This window comes from Aquarana catesbeiana, linkage group LG02, assembly GCF_042186555.1.
Source record: "Aquarana catesbeiana isolate 2022-GZ linkage group LG02, ASM4218655v1, whole genome shotgun sequence".
Lineage (NCBI taxonomy): Eukaryota > Metazoa > Chordata > Amphibia > Anura > Ranidae > Aquarana > Aquarana catesbeiana.
In genome coordinates this window covers 8093941-8111830 of record NC_133325.1, presented here as the reverse complement: position 1 = coordinate 8111830, position 17890 = coordinate 8093941, and the positions used below count along the sequence as shown (strand labels likewise).

Below are 17890 nucleotides of genomic sequence, written 5' to 3'. Positions count from 1 at the left end.
CATATCAGACCTGAAGGGCCTGGTATGGATATTGGGGGGACCCCCACGCATTTTTTTTTTTTGGTTCGTGGTTCCACTTAATATTCATACTAGACCTAAAAGAGCCCGGTAACGGACTGAAGGGGGACCCATACATTTTTTTCAATGATTTTTATCTATATTGCCGGGATCAGACAAGTCATTACAGCCTCAATCAGTTTTAAATAGCCTTTTAACCTTTAGAAATGTAATTTTGTTGTGGTATTGTTCTAAACACGGGGAAGATGCGCTACTTTACAGGCAGACTAAGGGGACCCCCAGGCACGATATTTATTTATTTATTTATTTTTTTCGTTTGAATACTGTTTATTGGAAAATAAATAACAGTACAAAGGTATCAAATTGGCAAACACCAAAAAAGATAACACAACAATGTTGATAACATTAGAAGCAAGGTATACATGTATCTGCAACAGAGTCGGCTTCAAAATAAAAGTGTAAACACCTATAAACTCTAGGGCATCATCAAACAAACACTCTATCTCCTAGAGAATGGCTGCCAGAGGCCAGGATAGGGAAGCTGAAGCTCGCAGGTACCAGGGCTCCTCAAGGGTAGGCCACGCACCCCGAATGGGAACCTGCTGTGCACAAACCAACCGAATGGAGCACTGGGGGTTCAAAAAGACCTTCCCTGGTCCCATCCTGAACTCACGGACCACCCATCGTTGAACAAAACAAAAACTCTGTCGCAACAATTAGTAACATTATGAGCCCAACAATAATGTAAGAAATAATATCACCTATACAGGGGGCTATCTCCAAAAATTAGAGGTGGTACATTGTAAACCACTATGTTGTGGATGTTTCCATTCTTAGAGTTTACAGCATTAACATGTAATTAAAGGAAGAGTAAAGAGTGAAGGAGAGTTCTGCAAGTTATGTTACTCTCAGCCTATGCAAATAACACTTAGTGGGGTTTAGAAAGAAGAAAGTAGGAGGAAAGGGAGAGAAGGAGGAAGAACAGAGGGGTAAAAGCGGGGGAAGAGAGGAAGAGGTAGGAGAATGTTAGGAGCAAGAATCCTTGCGGAGAAAGAGGAGGGCCCAGAGCCGTCCAGAACCTGGAGGCTACCTAGACATTATACAGAATCAGGTAAGAGGAGGTAAACCCAAGAAACGAGCCCAGGGTTCCCAAATGAGTCTGAATTTATCAGAGGTGTCTAAAATTCTGCTCGAGACCTTCTCCTGCGTCATAATCCAGGACATTTTCTGTTTGGCCTTGCGAAGGGATACCGAAGGTTTTTTCCAGGCATGAGCTTGCGTAATCTTGGCCCCAAGCAGGATGAAGTGAATCAGAGACCGAGACATTTTAGGTACTTTCGGGATGTTGTCATTTAGGAGAGCTATGGTGGGGCTTTGTTGGACTGCAAAGCCTGTGGATTTGCGGATGAGAGAAAAAATTCCATTCCAAAACCCTCTAATTTTGGGACATTCCCAAAATGTGTGAAGTAGGGAACCTATATGGCCACAACCTCTGAAACAGAGGGGCGATGAATGTGGATAAAATTTAGTTATCCGGGTGGGTACCAGATACCACCTGGTCATGACTTTAAGATCCGCCTCCATCAGAGAGGAACTAAGCATGCCCTTAAAGGATCAGGAGAAACAAGTATGCCAAGTATCCATGTCCCAATCGAGTAGCAGATCCCTCTCCCATTGCAACATATAATTCGCTTTCTCCTGGGGCTCTGCTAGTGCAGAGTAGATTAGGGAAATTCCTCCCCTTACACCCATGGCTGAGGAGCACCAGAATTCGTATGGAGTAACCGAGAGCGGGGCTGTCGAGCTTTTCCAGACCCCATGCAAAAAGTGTGATAATTGGTAATAGCAGAAAGTCTCTGATGCTGGCATCTCCAATTTAGAGATGCAGTACTTAAGTGAAATAGGACCAGAGTTAATGAAGAATTGCCCTATTCTGTAAAGGCCCTTGTCACCACCTAAAGGCCTCGATGTTCATACCCGGCTGGAACTGTGGATTGTGGAAAATGTGTGCCAGGGGTAACCATGGGGAGGTGAGGTAATGTCTTTTATATAGTGTATCACACAGGGCCATTGAGTGAGACAAGGAGGGGGAAAGAATCGGGGGTCTGTCCTTTTGTGAATTCCAAACCAGGAAGTCTAGAGTATGGTTGGGAGTGGCCTGGCGTTCAATATCCACCCAATCAGGCCTAGGGCCTTTAGAGTAAATTGCTGAAAATTGGCAAAGTTGTGCGGCTTGATAATACCACCATAAATTAGGGAGACCTAGGCCTCCTTCTTTCTTTGGTCGGTATAGCACCTTTTTGGAAAAGCGACGTCCCTTCCCCCCCCAGATAAATCTGGTGATTGAAGCCTGCAGTTTGTCTAGTGTGTGTTTTCGGATGGGAATAGGGAGGGAGCGAAAGAGATATAGGATCCTAGGGAGTAATGTCATTTTGACCGAATTTATTCTACCTAACCAGGACATTTTATACCGGGCCCAATGCGAGAGATCATTAGAGAGTTTCTTGAGCATTGGGGGGTAATTGTGGTGGTAGAGACTAGGGATGAGCCGAACACCCCCCGGTTCGGTTCGCACCAGAACCTGCGAACGGACCGAAAGTTTGCACGAACGTTAGAACCCCATTGAGGTCTATGGGACTCGAACGTTCGAAATCAAAAGTGCTCATTTTAAAGGCTAATTTGCATGGTATTGTCCTAAAAAGGGTTTGGGGACCCGGGACCTACCCCAGGGGACATGTATCAATGCAAAAAAAACTTTTAAAAACGGCCGTTTTTTCGGGAGCAGTGATTTTAATGATGCTTAAAGTAAAAAAAAAAAAAGTGAAATATTCCTTTAAATATCGTACCTGAGGGGTGTCTATAGTATGCCTGTAAAGTGACGCGTGTTTCCCGTGTTTAGAACAGTCCCTGCACCAAATGTCATTTTTAAAGGAAAAAATCTCATTTAAAACTGCTTGCGGGTTTAATTTAATGTCGGGTCCTGGCAATATGGACAAATATCAGTGAGATAAACGGCATGGGTACCCCCCAGTCCATTACCAGGCCCTTTGGGTCTTGTATGGATATTAAGGGGAACCCCGCACCCAAATTAAAATAAGGAAAGGTGTGGGGCCACCAGGCCCTATATACTCTGAACAGCAGTATACAGGCTGTAGGTTTGTTGTTAAGTAGAATCTCTTTGTAATTTTGAACGGGTACATTTTTAACGTGTTTAGCTCCAGCCAAAAAATCTTTTTTAAGCTTTTTGGAAAACATAGGGAAGGGTTATCACCCCTGTGACATTTGTTTTGCTGTCTTTCCTCCTCTTCAGAAGATTTCACCTCACTTTTTGTCCCAATGGATTGGAAAGCATCAGTGGAAAGGAGAAATGTTTTTCCCATATTAACTCTTACAGGAGAGAATTTCCCTTCCTAGGGGTAGATTTCATCTCACTTCCTGTTGTCTCCTTCCGTTTGCAAGTAGGAGTCGTTTGTAAGTTAGTTGTTTGAAAGTAGGGTCCTGCCCTATATACTCAGCAGAAATTTGGGCCTTAGATGTTGCTGTGGCCACAACACTGTAAGCCCTCACAGGGCTCTGCTGTGAAATATTAGATCAAGAATTGTAATTACATGTCCCTGTTGAACAGGAGCTGAAAAATTAGGCCTTAGGCACTGGTGCTGGTGCCACAACACTGCAACCCCTCACAGACACTCTAGTTGGAATGCAGGAACGAGCCCTGCTGCAAAGTATTGCATCACAAATTGTAATTACACGCCCCTGTTAAACAGGGGCAGAAAAAATGGGCCTTAGGCACTGGTGCTAGTGCCACAACACTGCAACCCCTCACAGACACTCTACTTGGAATGCAGGAACAAGCCCTGCTGCAAAGTATTACATAAAAAATTGTAATTACACGCCCCTGTTAAACAGGGGCTGAAAAATTGTGCCTTAGGCACTGGTGGTGGCGCCCAGAACCAAAAATGTTCTTACAAGCTATCAGCGTGATGATTGAGGAGGAAGAGGATAATTACTCAGGGATAGTCACTCAGCATCAGCATAGGCAGTCTTTGAAGGGATCTGAGATTTCAAAAAAAATTATTCGGTTACATCAGCATCAGGTGCTTGGTAGCTGGTGGTGATCCAAGACTGATTCATTTTTATGAAGGTCAGTCGATCGACCGAGTCAGTGGACAGACGCACCCTGTGATCGGTTACCACGCATCCAGCAGCGCTGAATGTGCGTTCCGAAAGAACGCTGGATGCAGGACAGGCCAGTAGCTCAATTGCATACTGTGCAAGCTCTGGCCAGTGATCCATCCTCAAGACCCAGTAACCCAGAGGATTTTCGGTGGGAAAGGTGTCCAAGTCTGATGTTGCCCCTAGGTATTCCTGCACCATGTAAAACAGACGCTGGCGATGGTTGCTGGAACCGATCATACCTTGGGGCTGCGGACCAAAAAATTGTCTGAACGCATCGGTCAGACGGCCACCTTCTCCACCGCTCCTTCTTTGACTGACCGAAGCCTCAGCAACACGTTGTCCAGAAACAGGAGTTTGTAACCTCCCAGTCTCTGGGAACGTGTTGCACAGACCTTTCTGCAAGGCCTCCCGAAGATGTTTCATCCTCTGCTCCCTCTGCGATGGCAAGATAAGGTCCGCAACCTTACCCTTGTAACGTGGATCAAGGAGGGTTGCCAGCCAGTATTGGTCCTTCTCCTTGATACCACGAATACGAGGATCCTTACGCAGGCTTTGCAGGATCAGGGAGGCCATGCAGCGTAGGTTTGCTGAGGCATTCGGTCCGGAGTCCTCTGGGTCACTAAGGACGACATGGTCCTCAGCCACCTCCTCCCAGCCACGTACAAGTCCATGTGTTTCTTGGGACTGATCCCTTAAAGACTGCTGCTGATGTTGAGTGCCAGGCTCCACCTCCATACTGACACAATCTTCCTCCTCCTCCTCCTCCTCCTCGTCCTCTTCCTGTGTGATCGGCGGGCACGCAGGAACACTGTCTGGATAAAGGGGGCCTTGAGAGCTAAGGAAGTCCTCCTCTTCCTGCCTCTGTTCTGCCTCAAGTGCCCTGTCCATTATTCCACGCAGCGTGTGCTCCAACAGGTGGACAAGGGGGACAGTGTCACTGATGCATGCACTGTCACTGCTCACCATCCTCGTGGCCTCCTCAAATGGTGACAGGACAGTGCATGCATCCCTGATCATGGCCCACTGGCATGGGGAAAAAAAAACAAGCTCCCCTGACCCTGTCCTGGTGCCATAGTCGCACAGGTACTCATTGATGGCCCTCTGCTGCGTGTGCAGCCGCTGCAGCATGGCCAACGTTGAGTTCCACCTGGTGGGCATGTCACAGATGGCGGTTCTTGGGCAGGTTAAACTCCTTTTGGAGGTCCGTCAGCCGAGCACTGGCATTATATGACCGGCGGAAATGCACACAGACTTTCCTGGCCTGCCTCAGGACATCCTGTAAGCCCGGGTACCTGCCCAAGAACCGCTGCACCACCAAGTTAAGGACGTGAGCCAAACAGGGCACATGGGTCATTTGTCCCTGTCGGAGGGCAGAGAGGAGGTTGGTGCCATTGTCGCAAACCACCATTCCTGCCTTAAGTTGGCGTGGCGTCAACCACCTCTGAACCTGCCCCTGCAGAGCTGACAGAACCTCTGCCCCAGTGTGGCTCCTGTCCCCCAAGCACACCAGCTCAAGCACCGCATGGTATCTTTTGGCCTGCGTGCTTGCGTAGCCCCTTGAACGACTACGGAGCACCGCTGGTTCCGAGGAAGAGGCCATGGAGGAAGAAGAAGAGGAGGGGGTGGAGGAGAGAGGTGTGTCACAATCATTAGCATTTTGGAGGCGTGGTGGCGGAACAACCTCCAACACTACTGCACCTTGTCCTGCATCCTTCCCAGCTGCCAGCAGAGTCACCCAATGCGCCGTGAAACTTAGGTAACGTCCCTGTCCATGCCTGCTGGACCATGAGTCAGCGGTAATATGCACCTTACCGCTGACCGCCCTGTCCAGCGAGGCATGGACATTGCCTTCCACATGCCGGTAGAGAGCCGGAATCGCCTTCCGTGAGAAAAAGTGGCGTTTGGGTACCTGCCACTGAGGAACCGCACATTCCACAAACTCACGGAAGGGGGCAGAGTCTACCAACTGAAAAGGCAGCAGTTGAAGTGCTAGCAATTTTGCCAAGCTAGCATTCAACCGCTGGGCATGTGGATGGCTGGGAGCAAACTTCTTTCGGCGGTGCAGCAGCTGGGGCAGGGAAATTTGCCTGGTACAATCTGACGTTGGTGTACCAAAATCAGATTGCCCACAAGTACTTGGCTGTGACACACCTAATTCTACACCTTCATTCCTCTCAGTGCAGGTCTCAGAGAGGACTGAAGGTCTAGTGGGGTTGGAAATCTCAGCTGATGAGGAGCAAGGAGAGGTCCTCTTTGTTCTTTGGTGTGGGTCTTTTAGATACGCTTGCCAACGAACTGCATGGCAGGTCAACATATGTCTGGTCAAGCATGTGGTACCCAAGCGGGAGATGTTTTGGCCACGCGAGATACGCTTGAGACATATGTTGCAAATAGCAGCGGTGCGATCTGATGCACTCGTCTCAAAAAAGGCCCACACCAAAGAACTTTTTGAATAACGCACAGAGATTGCAGCGCCCTGCACATGTGGAGCTTTGGGGTGTGATTCAGTCAATGTGCTGCCCTTAGGCTGGCCCCTGGAGGGCATCCTGCCTCGTTGGTGATGTGCCGCCTCCTCCTCCTCCTCCTCCTCTCTCCTATCAGGCACCCACGTTGAGTCAGTGACCTCATCATCCCCTCCCTCCTCATCACTGGAGCAAACCTGGCAGTATGCTGCAGCAGGGGGAGCATGACTGCCAGATTGCTGTCCTTCTTGGGCACCCCCTCTGTCCGTGCTCGTGTTACTGCCTTCATCGAGCTCAGTATCATCATCAGAGCCTTCCAAATGCTGGGCATCCTCCTGGAGCATGTACCCAACACTGTGGTCAAACAGTTCGAGGGACTCCTCAGGAGGACATGGTGGGGCTAGGGAAGGAGTCACTGACGACATTGAGCCGAGGGAAGAGGCCGCTGCTTTGCCAGACAAAGTACCCTGGGCATGGGTGAGAGAGGATGAGGAGGATGAGGACGGCTTGGTCATCCACTCGACCAAGTCTTCCGCATGTTGCGGCTCAACATGGCCAGCTGCCGAAAAAAAGGCCAAGCGTGTCCCATGGCCACGTGCTGATGAGGATGCACCGTCTCCACGACCAGCACTAGACACAGAGCCTGCTTGCCCTCTCTTATTGGCTTGTGACTGTCTGCCTCTCCTTCTTGGCCTTCCAGACATACTAATAGCCTGTAGCTGCACTAAGCTGGGATATATATATATATATGTACTGATACTGCAACTAGCAAAATCAACTGCCTGCCTGCAGTATGAGAACACTACCAACCTTCTACAGGTAGCTTTAGCTGAACACTGTGAGGTGGACGCACCCCACTAACTTGTAGGTTTAGCAGAACACTGTGAGCAGGACGCACTGCACTAACTGTAAATAGTCTAGCTGCCTGACTGTGGTACTAATAGGATCAAAAGAACACCAGCAATTTTCTTCAGGTAGCTGTATTTACTGTAACAAGACAAGCCTGCCTGTCAGTAAGATGATAACAGAAACGGATCTAGCTGAACACTGTGAGCAGGACGCACCCCACTAGCTTGTAGGTTTAGCAGAACACTGTGAGCAGGACGCACTGCACTAAATGTAAATAGTCTAGCTGCCTGACTGTGGTACTAATAGGATCAAAAGAACACCAGTAATTTTCTTCAAAATACTGTAACAAGACAAGCCTGCCTGTCAGTAGGAATATAACAGGAACGGATCTAGCTGAACACTGTGAGCAGGACGCACTGCACTAAATGTAAATAGTCTAGAAGATAACAGGAACGGATCTAGCTAAACTGAATACAGTGTATGTATATATATATATATATATATATATATATATATATATATATCTATATATGCAACACCTGGGATGCATATATATACACAATACACTTTAAGTGCAGCTAACTGACTGACTGTCCTGCCTAATCTATCTAACTCAAATGAAATGACACTGTCTCTCTCTCTCTATTTCTCAGCACACCGGAACACACTGCACAGGGCCACCGTGCAGGCGGCCTTATATAGTGTGGGGCGTGTACTAAATCCCCTGAGCCATAATTGGCCAAAGCCTCCTTGGCTTTGGCCAATTACGGCTCTCTGTTCAGACGGCGCTGTGATTGGCCAAGCATGCGGGTCATAGTGCATGCTTGGCCAATCATCAGCAAGCAATGCACTGCGATGCCGCAGTGAATTATGGGCCGTGACGCGCCACACGAATTTGGCGCGAACGGCCCATATCGTTCGCAATTCGACGAACGATCGAACAGCCGATGTTCGAGTCGAACATGGGTTCGACTCGAACACGAAGCTCATCCCTAGTAGAGACGTTCTATTTTCACTGATAAGAAGATACCTAAGTAGGGTAGGGAGGAATCGCACCAGGAGAACGCAAAGTGGGTCTTGAGCCTCTCCGCCAGGTCATGGGGGGTGGAAATATTCAGAGCCATTGATTTGGCCATGTTGACCTGAAGTCCCGAAATGCAGCCAAACGAGTTAAGTAGTTGTAGAATGTTGGGGGTGGAGATGAAGGGGGAGGTGACAAACAAGAGGACGTCATCGGCAAAGAGGGTGCATTTATGAGTCTTTTGGCCACATTTCACTCCATGGATGTCAGGTTTTTGTCTTATGGCCAGGGCCAAAGTTTCTATCGCTATTGCGAATAGGATCGGCGAAAGAGGGCAGCCTTGTCTAGTCCCCTGCAATATAGAGAATTCTTCAGAAAGATGGCCTTGTATTTTAATACGTGCTTTAGGGGAGGAGTAAAGGGACGATATGGTGGTAATGAAGTCCGGGCCAAAGCCCCATTTCCATAAAACAGTAAAGAGGTATGGCCAGGTGACCATGTCAAAGGCCTTTTGGAGGTCTATTGAAAGGACATATCCTGGTTGAGAAGGCCCCCCATCCCAGGACGATTGCATGAGGGAAATTAAGTCTACCGCTCTCCTGATCTGGTCCGGCCCCTGTCTTCCGGGGATAAACCCCACCTGGTCCTTGTGGATATAGTTAGCAATGAAGGAAGCGAGTCTGTTTGCCAGAATTTTCGTCATAATCTTTAAATCATTATTAATCAGCAAGATTGGCCTATAGTTGCATACATCACTGGGGTCCTTGCCCTGTTTGGGGATTACTGATATGTATGCCAAGTTGGCTGTCGGTTCCAGGGGGGACCCCGCGTGAAGGGAATTAAAGAGGCGGGCCAGATAAGGAGAGAGGGCATCTGAAAAAGCTTTATAATAATGTGCGGAAAAGCCGTCAGGGCCTGGGGCTTATTCTGTTTTGAGGTTCTTTATGACTTTGTGAATTTCCTCCACCCTAAAGGGAGATTCCATAATGGACCTATAAGAGTCCGAAAGTGTAGGAATATCGAGGCTATTCAGGAAGGAATCAATGGAGTCTGAGTTGTTAGGGTCAGGGGCTGAGTATAGCTTGGAATAAAAAGCCTGAAAGGTTTCCAAGATCTTTTGGGGGTTTTGGGTGAGAGTTCCCGACTGGGATCTGATCTTAGGCAGCGAGAAGGTTTTTATTTTGGAAGATAGTTTAGCAGCCAACTGGGGACCAATTTTATTTGCTTGGATATAGAATCTGCCACTTAGCCAAGTCAGATCTTTTTCTGCATTGGATGTAAGGGCCAGATTGAGCGCTACTCGGGAAGCTTCCAACTTGGTCAGGGTTGTGGAAGATGGGTCAGCTTTATGGGACCTACTAAGGGAATGGAATTCCCTTTCCAATTGCAAAATATCCGCTTTCCGTTCCTTTTTGAGTTGAGATGCCATTTGGATCATTTTCCCTCTCAGGACGGCCTTGTGTGCTCCCCAGAGAACACTTGGAGAAATGTCTCCGGTATCATTGAGGCGGAAAAATTCCCTAATTTCTTTTTCTAAAATTATGCAGTGGACAGGGTTGGATAGAAGTGATTTACTTAGGCGCCACTGTGGAGGCCCAGAGGGTGAGAGGGAGCAGAAGATTTTAAGTGTCACTAAGGAGTGGTATGACCAGGGGACTTCCTGTATGGAGGCATGGGATGCTGTGTGGATATCTGAATTTGGAAGGAAAATATGGTCAATTCTGGCGTAGGTATTATGAGGTGCCGAGAAATGGGTATAGTCTTTTGCCGTGAGGTTTAGTTCCCTCCACACATCTATCAAGCCCATGTCATGTAGAAGGCGGGCAATTCTGAGGCTTTGAGTGGGCGGATTCTTAAGCCGAGATCTCCCATGAGAGGACTTGTCCAGCAGTTGATCAAAAGTGATGTTAGAGTCACCACCCATGATCACCCTGCCTTCCAGGTGAGGGGCTAGGGTCGACAGCATAGAGGTGAAGAAACGTGCCTGTCTTTGATTAGGAGCGTAATAGGAGATAATAGAGTACAGAATCCCCCCCTATACTTCCTTTTATTAGAATGTACCTGCCCTCTGGGTCCTTGATCGTGTGTGTAAGTGCGAAGGGAGTACCATTAGATAGGAGAATGGTGACACCCCTTTTTTTGGTATCAGCATTCGCCAGGAAGAAAGTTGGGAACGTGCGGTGTAGAAAGGTGGGGTTATAACTGGCTGGGAAATGGGTTTCCTGGAGTAGAACAATATCGAGGCCTCTAGAGTGGTAGCTCTGAAAAGCCTTGCGGCGTTTAGAGGGGGAATTGAGTCCCTGGACATTATGTGAAGCTATTTTTAACAAATGTATCTGGGTGGTTGGGTTAGCCATAGGTGCAAGGAGTGTGGAGCGATATGAAGCAAAGGGAGCTTACCTGCACCACCAGGGAGTGGACGTCGGTTCGAAGAGGAATAGATTCATAAATTCTTCCTGAGGGCTGGGTAGGTAGGCATGCTCCGCAAGGATTCCTGGAGAGAATGGGACAGAGAGGGAGGGGAATGGGGAAGAGACAAAGGAGAGGAGGAGAAAGAAAAGGAGGAGAAAAGAGAGGAATAAGAAGAAAGTAAATCATGAAGATTAATCAAGTATAATAATACCGCAAACATTAAGTGCAAAACCAACAATTAATGAGATCAAAACTAGAAAAAAGTATATAAAAGAAATAACCAAAACTGGGACTAGTATTACTAGTCCTAGTCCGGATTCCCCTGGGCGGGGGAGCCCGGAGAAAAAAGGGGAGAGGGCAACCCCAAATTGGGTTGTCTACCCGATGTCACCAGAGGGGCACTGTGTCCCCTCGAGTCACAACAGAGAGGGTGGTATGCAGGGCCGCTCCGGCCGTCTGGATCCCCAAATGTGAAGCGAGAAAATGTGGGATCGGTCTCAAGGAAGAAGTGTTAACTAATTTGCAAGTTGTTTTTAGGATAATAGGCATAAATTAGGTAGCCGAGACCAATATTGCCAGATTTTTTAACAAGGGTAGCAGTTGTATTATCTACTGTGACATGCCGCAAGGTAGATATCCTCGTCGGGAGGATACAGTATAGCCCAGAAAGGGATCCCCAATAGCCATTAATAGGGCTAGGGGGGCCTAACTGCGGGCAAGGGCAGGCTTGAAAAGATTGTTAGAGGTTAGTTCAACGTAGGGACGCCCCTACTCAAAAGAGAAAATATGGTCCTCAGTCAAACAGGGAGGTTGGAAGAAGTAATTCCATTCCAGACGTGAGGAGGAACGTTCATCTTGTGGACCGAGAGTCACGTAGCCGCTTTGGTAGCTGCTTGTTCCACAGCGGAGTAAGGGGGCTACCCGGGGGGGGCCTCTTGGAAGAACCCGGGGTAGGTGTCTCGTGCAGGGGAGCCAGGGTCTGTGAGATCAGGCCTAGATGCAGGAGCAAGTGCTCCCCGTCCTGGAAGTTGGAGAAGTGGTAGGGAACATCTTTGAAGTGAAATTGAAGGCGAAAAGCGAACGACCAGCGATAATTGATGGAGTTTTGGGAGAGTATTACCAACAGTGGTTTGAGCGCTCTTCATTTTTGAACCGTGGCTGGCGAGATGTCCGCAAAGATTTGAATCTTATGTCCTTGAAATGACAGGTTGTCCATGTTGCGGGATCTTCTCATGACCTCCTCCTTCACGCCATAATAATTGGGCTTGACCACGATGTCCCTCGGGAGGCCATCTTGGCGAGGAAGCTGGAGGGCTCTGTGTGCTCTGTCAAGTTCAAGTCTGTGACTTTGGATGTCTGGAATGAGATCTTTGATAAATAATTGGACGGTGTTCGGTATATCCGTTACTGTTTCGGGTATCCCACGTATGCGGAAATTGTAACGTCTATTTCTGTTTTCCAAATCGTCTATTTTGGATAAGGCTGTATCTAGCTGGTCTTGTAAAGACTGAATACAGGCCGTGTTCTGGTTGGTGCGTGCAGCAGTGTTGTCCACCACCTGCTCAATCGCATCTATGCGAGAGCCCAAATTCTGTAGATCAGCCTTAATAACGGCTGTAATCTGAGTGGCATTTTGAGCTAGACCTGCTGCTAGCATATCAGAAAAGCTCTGTAGTAAGAGCTGCATGTCCTGGGTCTGGGGCTGCTGTGAGACTGAGGGATGGATGGGCCCTGCTAGGCCTAGAGGAGAATGGAGCCCGGGTGGGTGGAAGATATCTCCTAGTGTCCTGTTGAGGAGGGAGTCTGTGATAGCAGGGGGGATCCCTTGAGGTATGCATTGACTCACTGTTGTTGCCAGCATGTCAGCACGCTGCTGGGTGGGGGATGAATGCTCTGTGACTTCCATGCCGTCCCTCAGAGAAGCTGCGGTCGCCATCTTGGATGGGTCGGGGGCCGCCTGATTGAAGTTTAGTTGGCGGCTCACCTTGCTCTTTTGCGTGCCGCTCGGCATGTAGGAATGGGCTAGGGAGGTTCGGTGAGCCCAGGGGATAATTTGGTGCCGATTCCACTCGATCTGAGAGCTCTGGGGGGAGGAGAAGGGCCGGAGCGGTGTGGAGCTCTCGATTAGAGCGTCTCCTCGGGAGTCCCGCGCATGCGCACCTCCAGGCATGATATTTAAAGGAATATCTCATTTTTATTGTTTCACTTTAAGCATTATTAAAATCACTGCTCCCGAAAAAACATCCGTTTTAACAACTTTTTTTTGCATTGATACATGTCCCCTGGGGCAGGACCCGGGTCCCCAAACACTTTTTATGACAATAAGTTGCATATAAACCTTTAACATGAAAAATCAAAAGTGCTCATTTTAGTGTCCCATAGACTTTAATGGCGTTCTGTGGCTTTTGAATTTGCCGCGAACACCGCATAATGTTTGGTGAACAGGCGAACGCCCGATGTTCGAGTTTAACTTACGTTCGACTGGAACATCGGGCTCATCCCTAATCATAATATAAAATAAATGTACAACACTCTCTATGGGACACCAGTTTGTAGACTCCACCTTGAGCTTCCGAGAGATAGTCAGCAGCCATGCAGTTCTGTGACACCACCTTAGGTGATGGAGACACTTCTGCTGTCAGCTCTGCTATAACATCAATGGTCTCATTGGTTATCTGATCCATGACTCCAGTACACGGGTTCATCTTACTTATCTTAGATGACTTAGATTCCCCACCCCGTCTATGAAGGGCTCACTACATAAAACAGATCCACTCCAGAGAAAATGTTTCTTGTCACTGGAAGGCCAGGGGAGTATTGGGAGAAATTGAGGCTTTTCCTTATCCTGTCTGTAGATCTGTTATTTTCCCACCTTCTGTAACAGGATGACAACCCTCATCATTCTGCAGTAACATTACACAGCAGTGTTATCACCCTGTACAGGGAAGTCTTAGATAGATTATAAGTAAGACACACAACAAGTAAAGTCCAACTTCAGATAACGCTTCTAAAGCAGTTACAGCAACAGGTTTTTTTAAGGTTTAAACCACCAAATGAATGAAAACTGACAGTTGTAAGCACCACCGGCAGTGTTATATGGTGTTTCCCAACCCCATCCAACTGCCATTTTTGCCAAATAGCTTGGCCTTCTATAGAAAGTAGAAGAAAACAGATCTACTGGGAGGATCAACAGGTAATAAAAATGTTACAAGAGGAGACTCAGAAAAACAAAATCTTCTATGCTAATGACAGACTGCACCATTTATGTAATTATTGATCAGACCATAGTTACACTTTTTTTTTTCAATCAAAAAGGTTTTATTTCATTTTCCAATTTACAACAAAAGAAGAACTCACAACACACAAAGCATTCCCACAAAACAACCCAACCAAACAAAACAAAAAACTTGTTACACTTTTAGTGCCAACATCATAACTTTTCCAGGGATAAGAAATATTCTTTGAAAACTTTACACCAAAAAGAGATCTGTCCATTCAGAGTCATGACCCATTTCACTGCCAGGTCCGCACATCGTACAGACCTGACAGCAGGGGGGCTAACACACAATCCTGTTGCTGCAGTCACTGGGATTGTGTGTGAAAGTGACAGGTCAGGTGAAAACTGCCGCCCGATTGGTCACACACCCCCCAGAACTGGCACTTCCCCGTCATATTTTCTGGGCTCCGCTTACCCATCTGCAGGCCCAGGACCAACATTATTATCTACATCTGATTCCTCTACCTATAATTGCTGTATGGACTGTCTTTTTATTAAATAAAGGTGATTATATTGGAGTGCGGCTGTCCAGATCCCTTCCTTTGCATTCCCAGGACCAACATGGCGAGTGCGGGGGCTGGGAGGGGAGAACAACGGACACACGTCCACTCTCCTCCCCTTCTTGCTGTGACCCAGAAAGCCAGGTCTATGACATCACTTCCAGGTCAGCCTCTCGGTGTGTGTTTTGCAGTGTGATCTGCATCACAAAACATTCAGTGGAGCCCAGAGGAGACATTGGGGGTCTCTTAGACCCTGTAAGTCTCATTAAAAAGAACCTGTAACCTAAAAGATATCTCATACTATACAGGACTTTTTGTCCCCTATGTGATGAAAGAAAAAGTTAAAGAAAACAATTTTTTTTTTTAAATTAAGTTACACCCAAGCACATAAAAAGACCCCCCAAAGAAAAAAAAAAAAACTTGAGGCCCCCACCTCCACATATATGCTCATACAAATGTAAACAAATGCCGCAGGGGTGGCTACAAGTGAAAAAGTTTATTACGATTCACGTTACATATAACCGCGCACGCCGGAGTGAGAGCAATAATTCTAGAACCAGACCTCCTCTGTAACACTAAACCAATACCTATAGGGGTTTTTTAACTGTTTCCTATAGAAAATATAGGTTACTGAAGTGTGTCTCAATTTCACGGCGCACATATTTTTAGGTTTGGCAAGTTGGGTATCTATTTACTCGGTGTAACCTCATTTTTTATATTTTACCAAAAATGTGGGTAACTTATTGCATTTTGTTGACCTAAAATTCACTTTAGTTTTTTTTTTTAACTGAATTTTGTGTTTCCTAGACCATTGAGGTAATCTCCTGTAACATTAAATATTGAAACTACCACTATTTTATTCTTTAGGGTGTCTGCTTTCAGAAAATATAATGTTTGGGGTATATACATCATCTTCAAGGCTAAAATTATATTTTAAACATGTGTGCAAAAAACGCAAAAAGGGATCATGCAGAGAAAAGGTTAAAGTGAACCCCAGCTGGAGGAATTTCAGTCCCCAGAAGTGGTAGGAATATGACCACACACTCAGCCCCGATCACTTGTAGGTGTGCTGTGTAAATAGTCTATGGAGAGGAGTAATAGCTAAACAGAGAAAGAAGATAACAAGAACATCCATTCTACACCTGATGAGATCCCAGAGACTTTCTTCAGAACCAGATGGAATACAAGTAGCCAGCTGAACTTAAGTGGAACTGTTAAATGCATCCCATAAACAGCAGCAACCCAGTGTGGGAAGGTTTGCAGCAGCTTAGGGGATTGCTTTCTCACCAAACAGAGACGTCTCCCTGGCTGGTGTCCCAGTCACAGACCTGCCTGCAAAGATGTCATCCATGAGAGGAGATAAAATATGAAAAGGAGGCATTTATCATGGGAGGGGAGGTTTGGAGAAGGTGTGCTTAGCTGGAGCCCTGACACCTGGCTTATGGTGTATCAACAGTCAGAAGAACCTGGAATGGACTCTCTTAATGAGGCTTCAGAGGCTTTGCAAGATGCCACTTGACCCCATCCTAGTCTCTGGTACTGCGGCAGTGTCGATCATGTATTAGCTCAGGATCTGGCAATGAATAAAACACTTGGTATCACTGCCCAGTTAGTGAATGATGAAAATGCATTACATGTCCCATCAAAAAAGAAAAATATATAAATCATGAGGAGAAAAAGTCAGTGCGTCCGATCATTACATTCCAGTTTGCTCCCAGATTTTGTTTTTCTAAAGTAGCATTTTATCTTTTCACTTCTTCCCTATCTTATGGGATAACATTGGGGCTAGAAAACAGAGTTTCCTCTCTGCTGAAGCTTCTCTGCTAAAGCTTGTGAGTCCTCTGGTGACAGATTAGCCCGGTATTAACTGTAAAATTTTTGTCACATTCAGAGCATTAAAATGGCTTCTCTCCAGTGTGAACCCTCTGATGTTTGATAAGATGTGATTTCTGTGTAAAAGCTTTGCCACATTCAGAACACTGATATGGCTTCTCTCCAGTGTGAACTCTCTGGTGTTTGACAAGATTTGATTTATATGTAAAAGCTTTGCCACATTCAAAACACTGATATGGCTTATCTCCAGTGTGAACTCTCTGGTGTTTGATAAGATCTGATTTCTGTGTAAAAGCTTTGCCACATTCAAAACACTGATATGGCTTATCTCCAGTGTGAACTCTCTGGTGTTTGATAACATCTGACTTCTGTGTAAAAGCTTTGCCACATTCAGAACACTGATACGGCTTTTCTCCAGTGTGAACTCTCTGGTGTGCCATGAGATTTGATTTCTGTGTAAAAGCTTTGCCACATTCAGAACACTGATAGGACTTTTCTCCAGTGTGAACCCTCTGGTGTATGATAAGCTTTGCCTTGGTTGTAAAAGCTTTGCCACATTCAGAACACTGATATGGCTTCTCTCCAGTGTGAACTCTCTGGTGTGCCATAAGATTTGATTTCTGTGTAAAAGCTTTGCCACATTCAGAACACTGATAGGACTTCTCTCCAGTGTGAACCCTCTGGTGCGTGATAAGTTTTGACTTTGCTGTAAAAGTTTTATCACATTCAGAACACTGAAATGGTTTCCCATCATTGTGAACCTTCTGGTGTGTTATACATTTTGCCTCCATTGTAAAACTTTTGTCGCATTCCAAACAAGAAAAATCTTCTGAAATGACTCCTCTTATGTATACATGGGTTGGACTTTACTATAAAGCCATTGTCACTTCCAGAACACTGAAATGACTTCTCTCCTGTTGTCCTCTGAGGCTGGATCAATGTTGAAGAGGATCCAATACATTTAGAACATGGATATGTCTTGAGTCCTTTGTGAATCCTCCAGTGAACCGCAATAAAAACTTTCAGTCACTTACAACACCCATATGGATCGTTTCCCATGTGACTTTGTTTTATTGATGAAGACCAGCATGACCAAAAACTTGGTTCCTCAGTCCACCTGTACAGAAAAAAATAAAAGTCAGAATTCTTTAAAAAAAAGGGTTCAATAAAGTTACTTCATTTTTTAACATTTATTATTAACTGCTTCCCGCTCAGCCTATTGTAATATGACGGCCAGAAAGGAGCCATATTGTTCTGGGAGAACAGATCTTGTGCGGCCCTGCAGGACCAATCTCTGGTGCAGTCTGTCACCCGCTATGTCCAGTGGATGACTGATCAG

General features: G+C 46.4%; 1 pseudogene; it reads right to left on the bottom strand.

Annotated features, from left to right (window-relative positions):
* Positions 1-17890, bottom strand: part of LOC141126578 (uncharacterized) — a 1610887-nt pseudogene that overhangs the window by 277606 nt on the left and 1315391 nt on the right.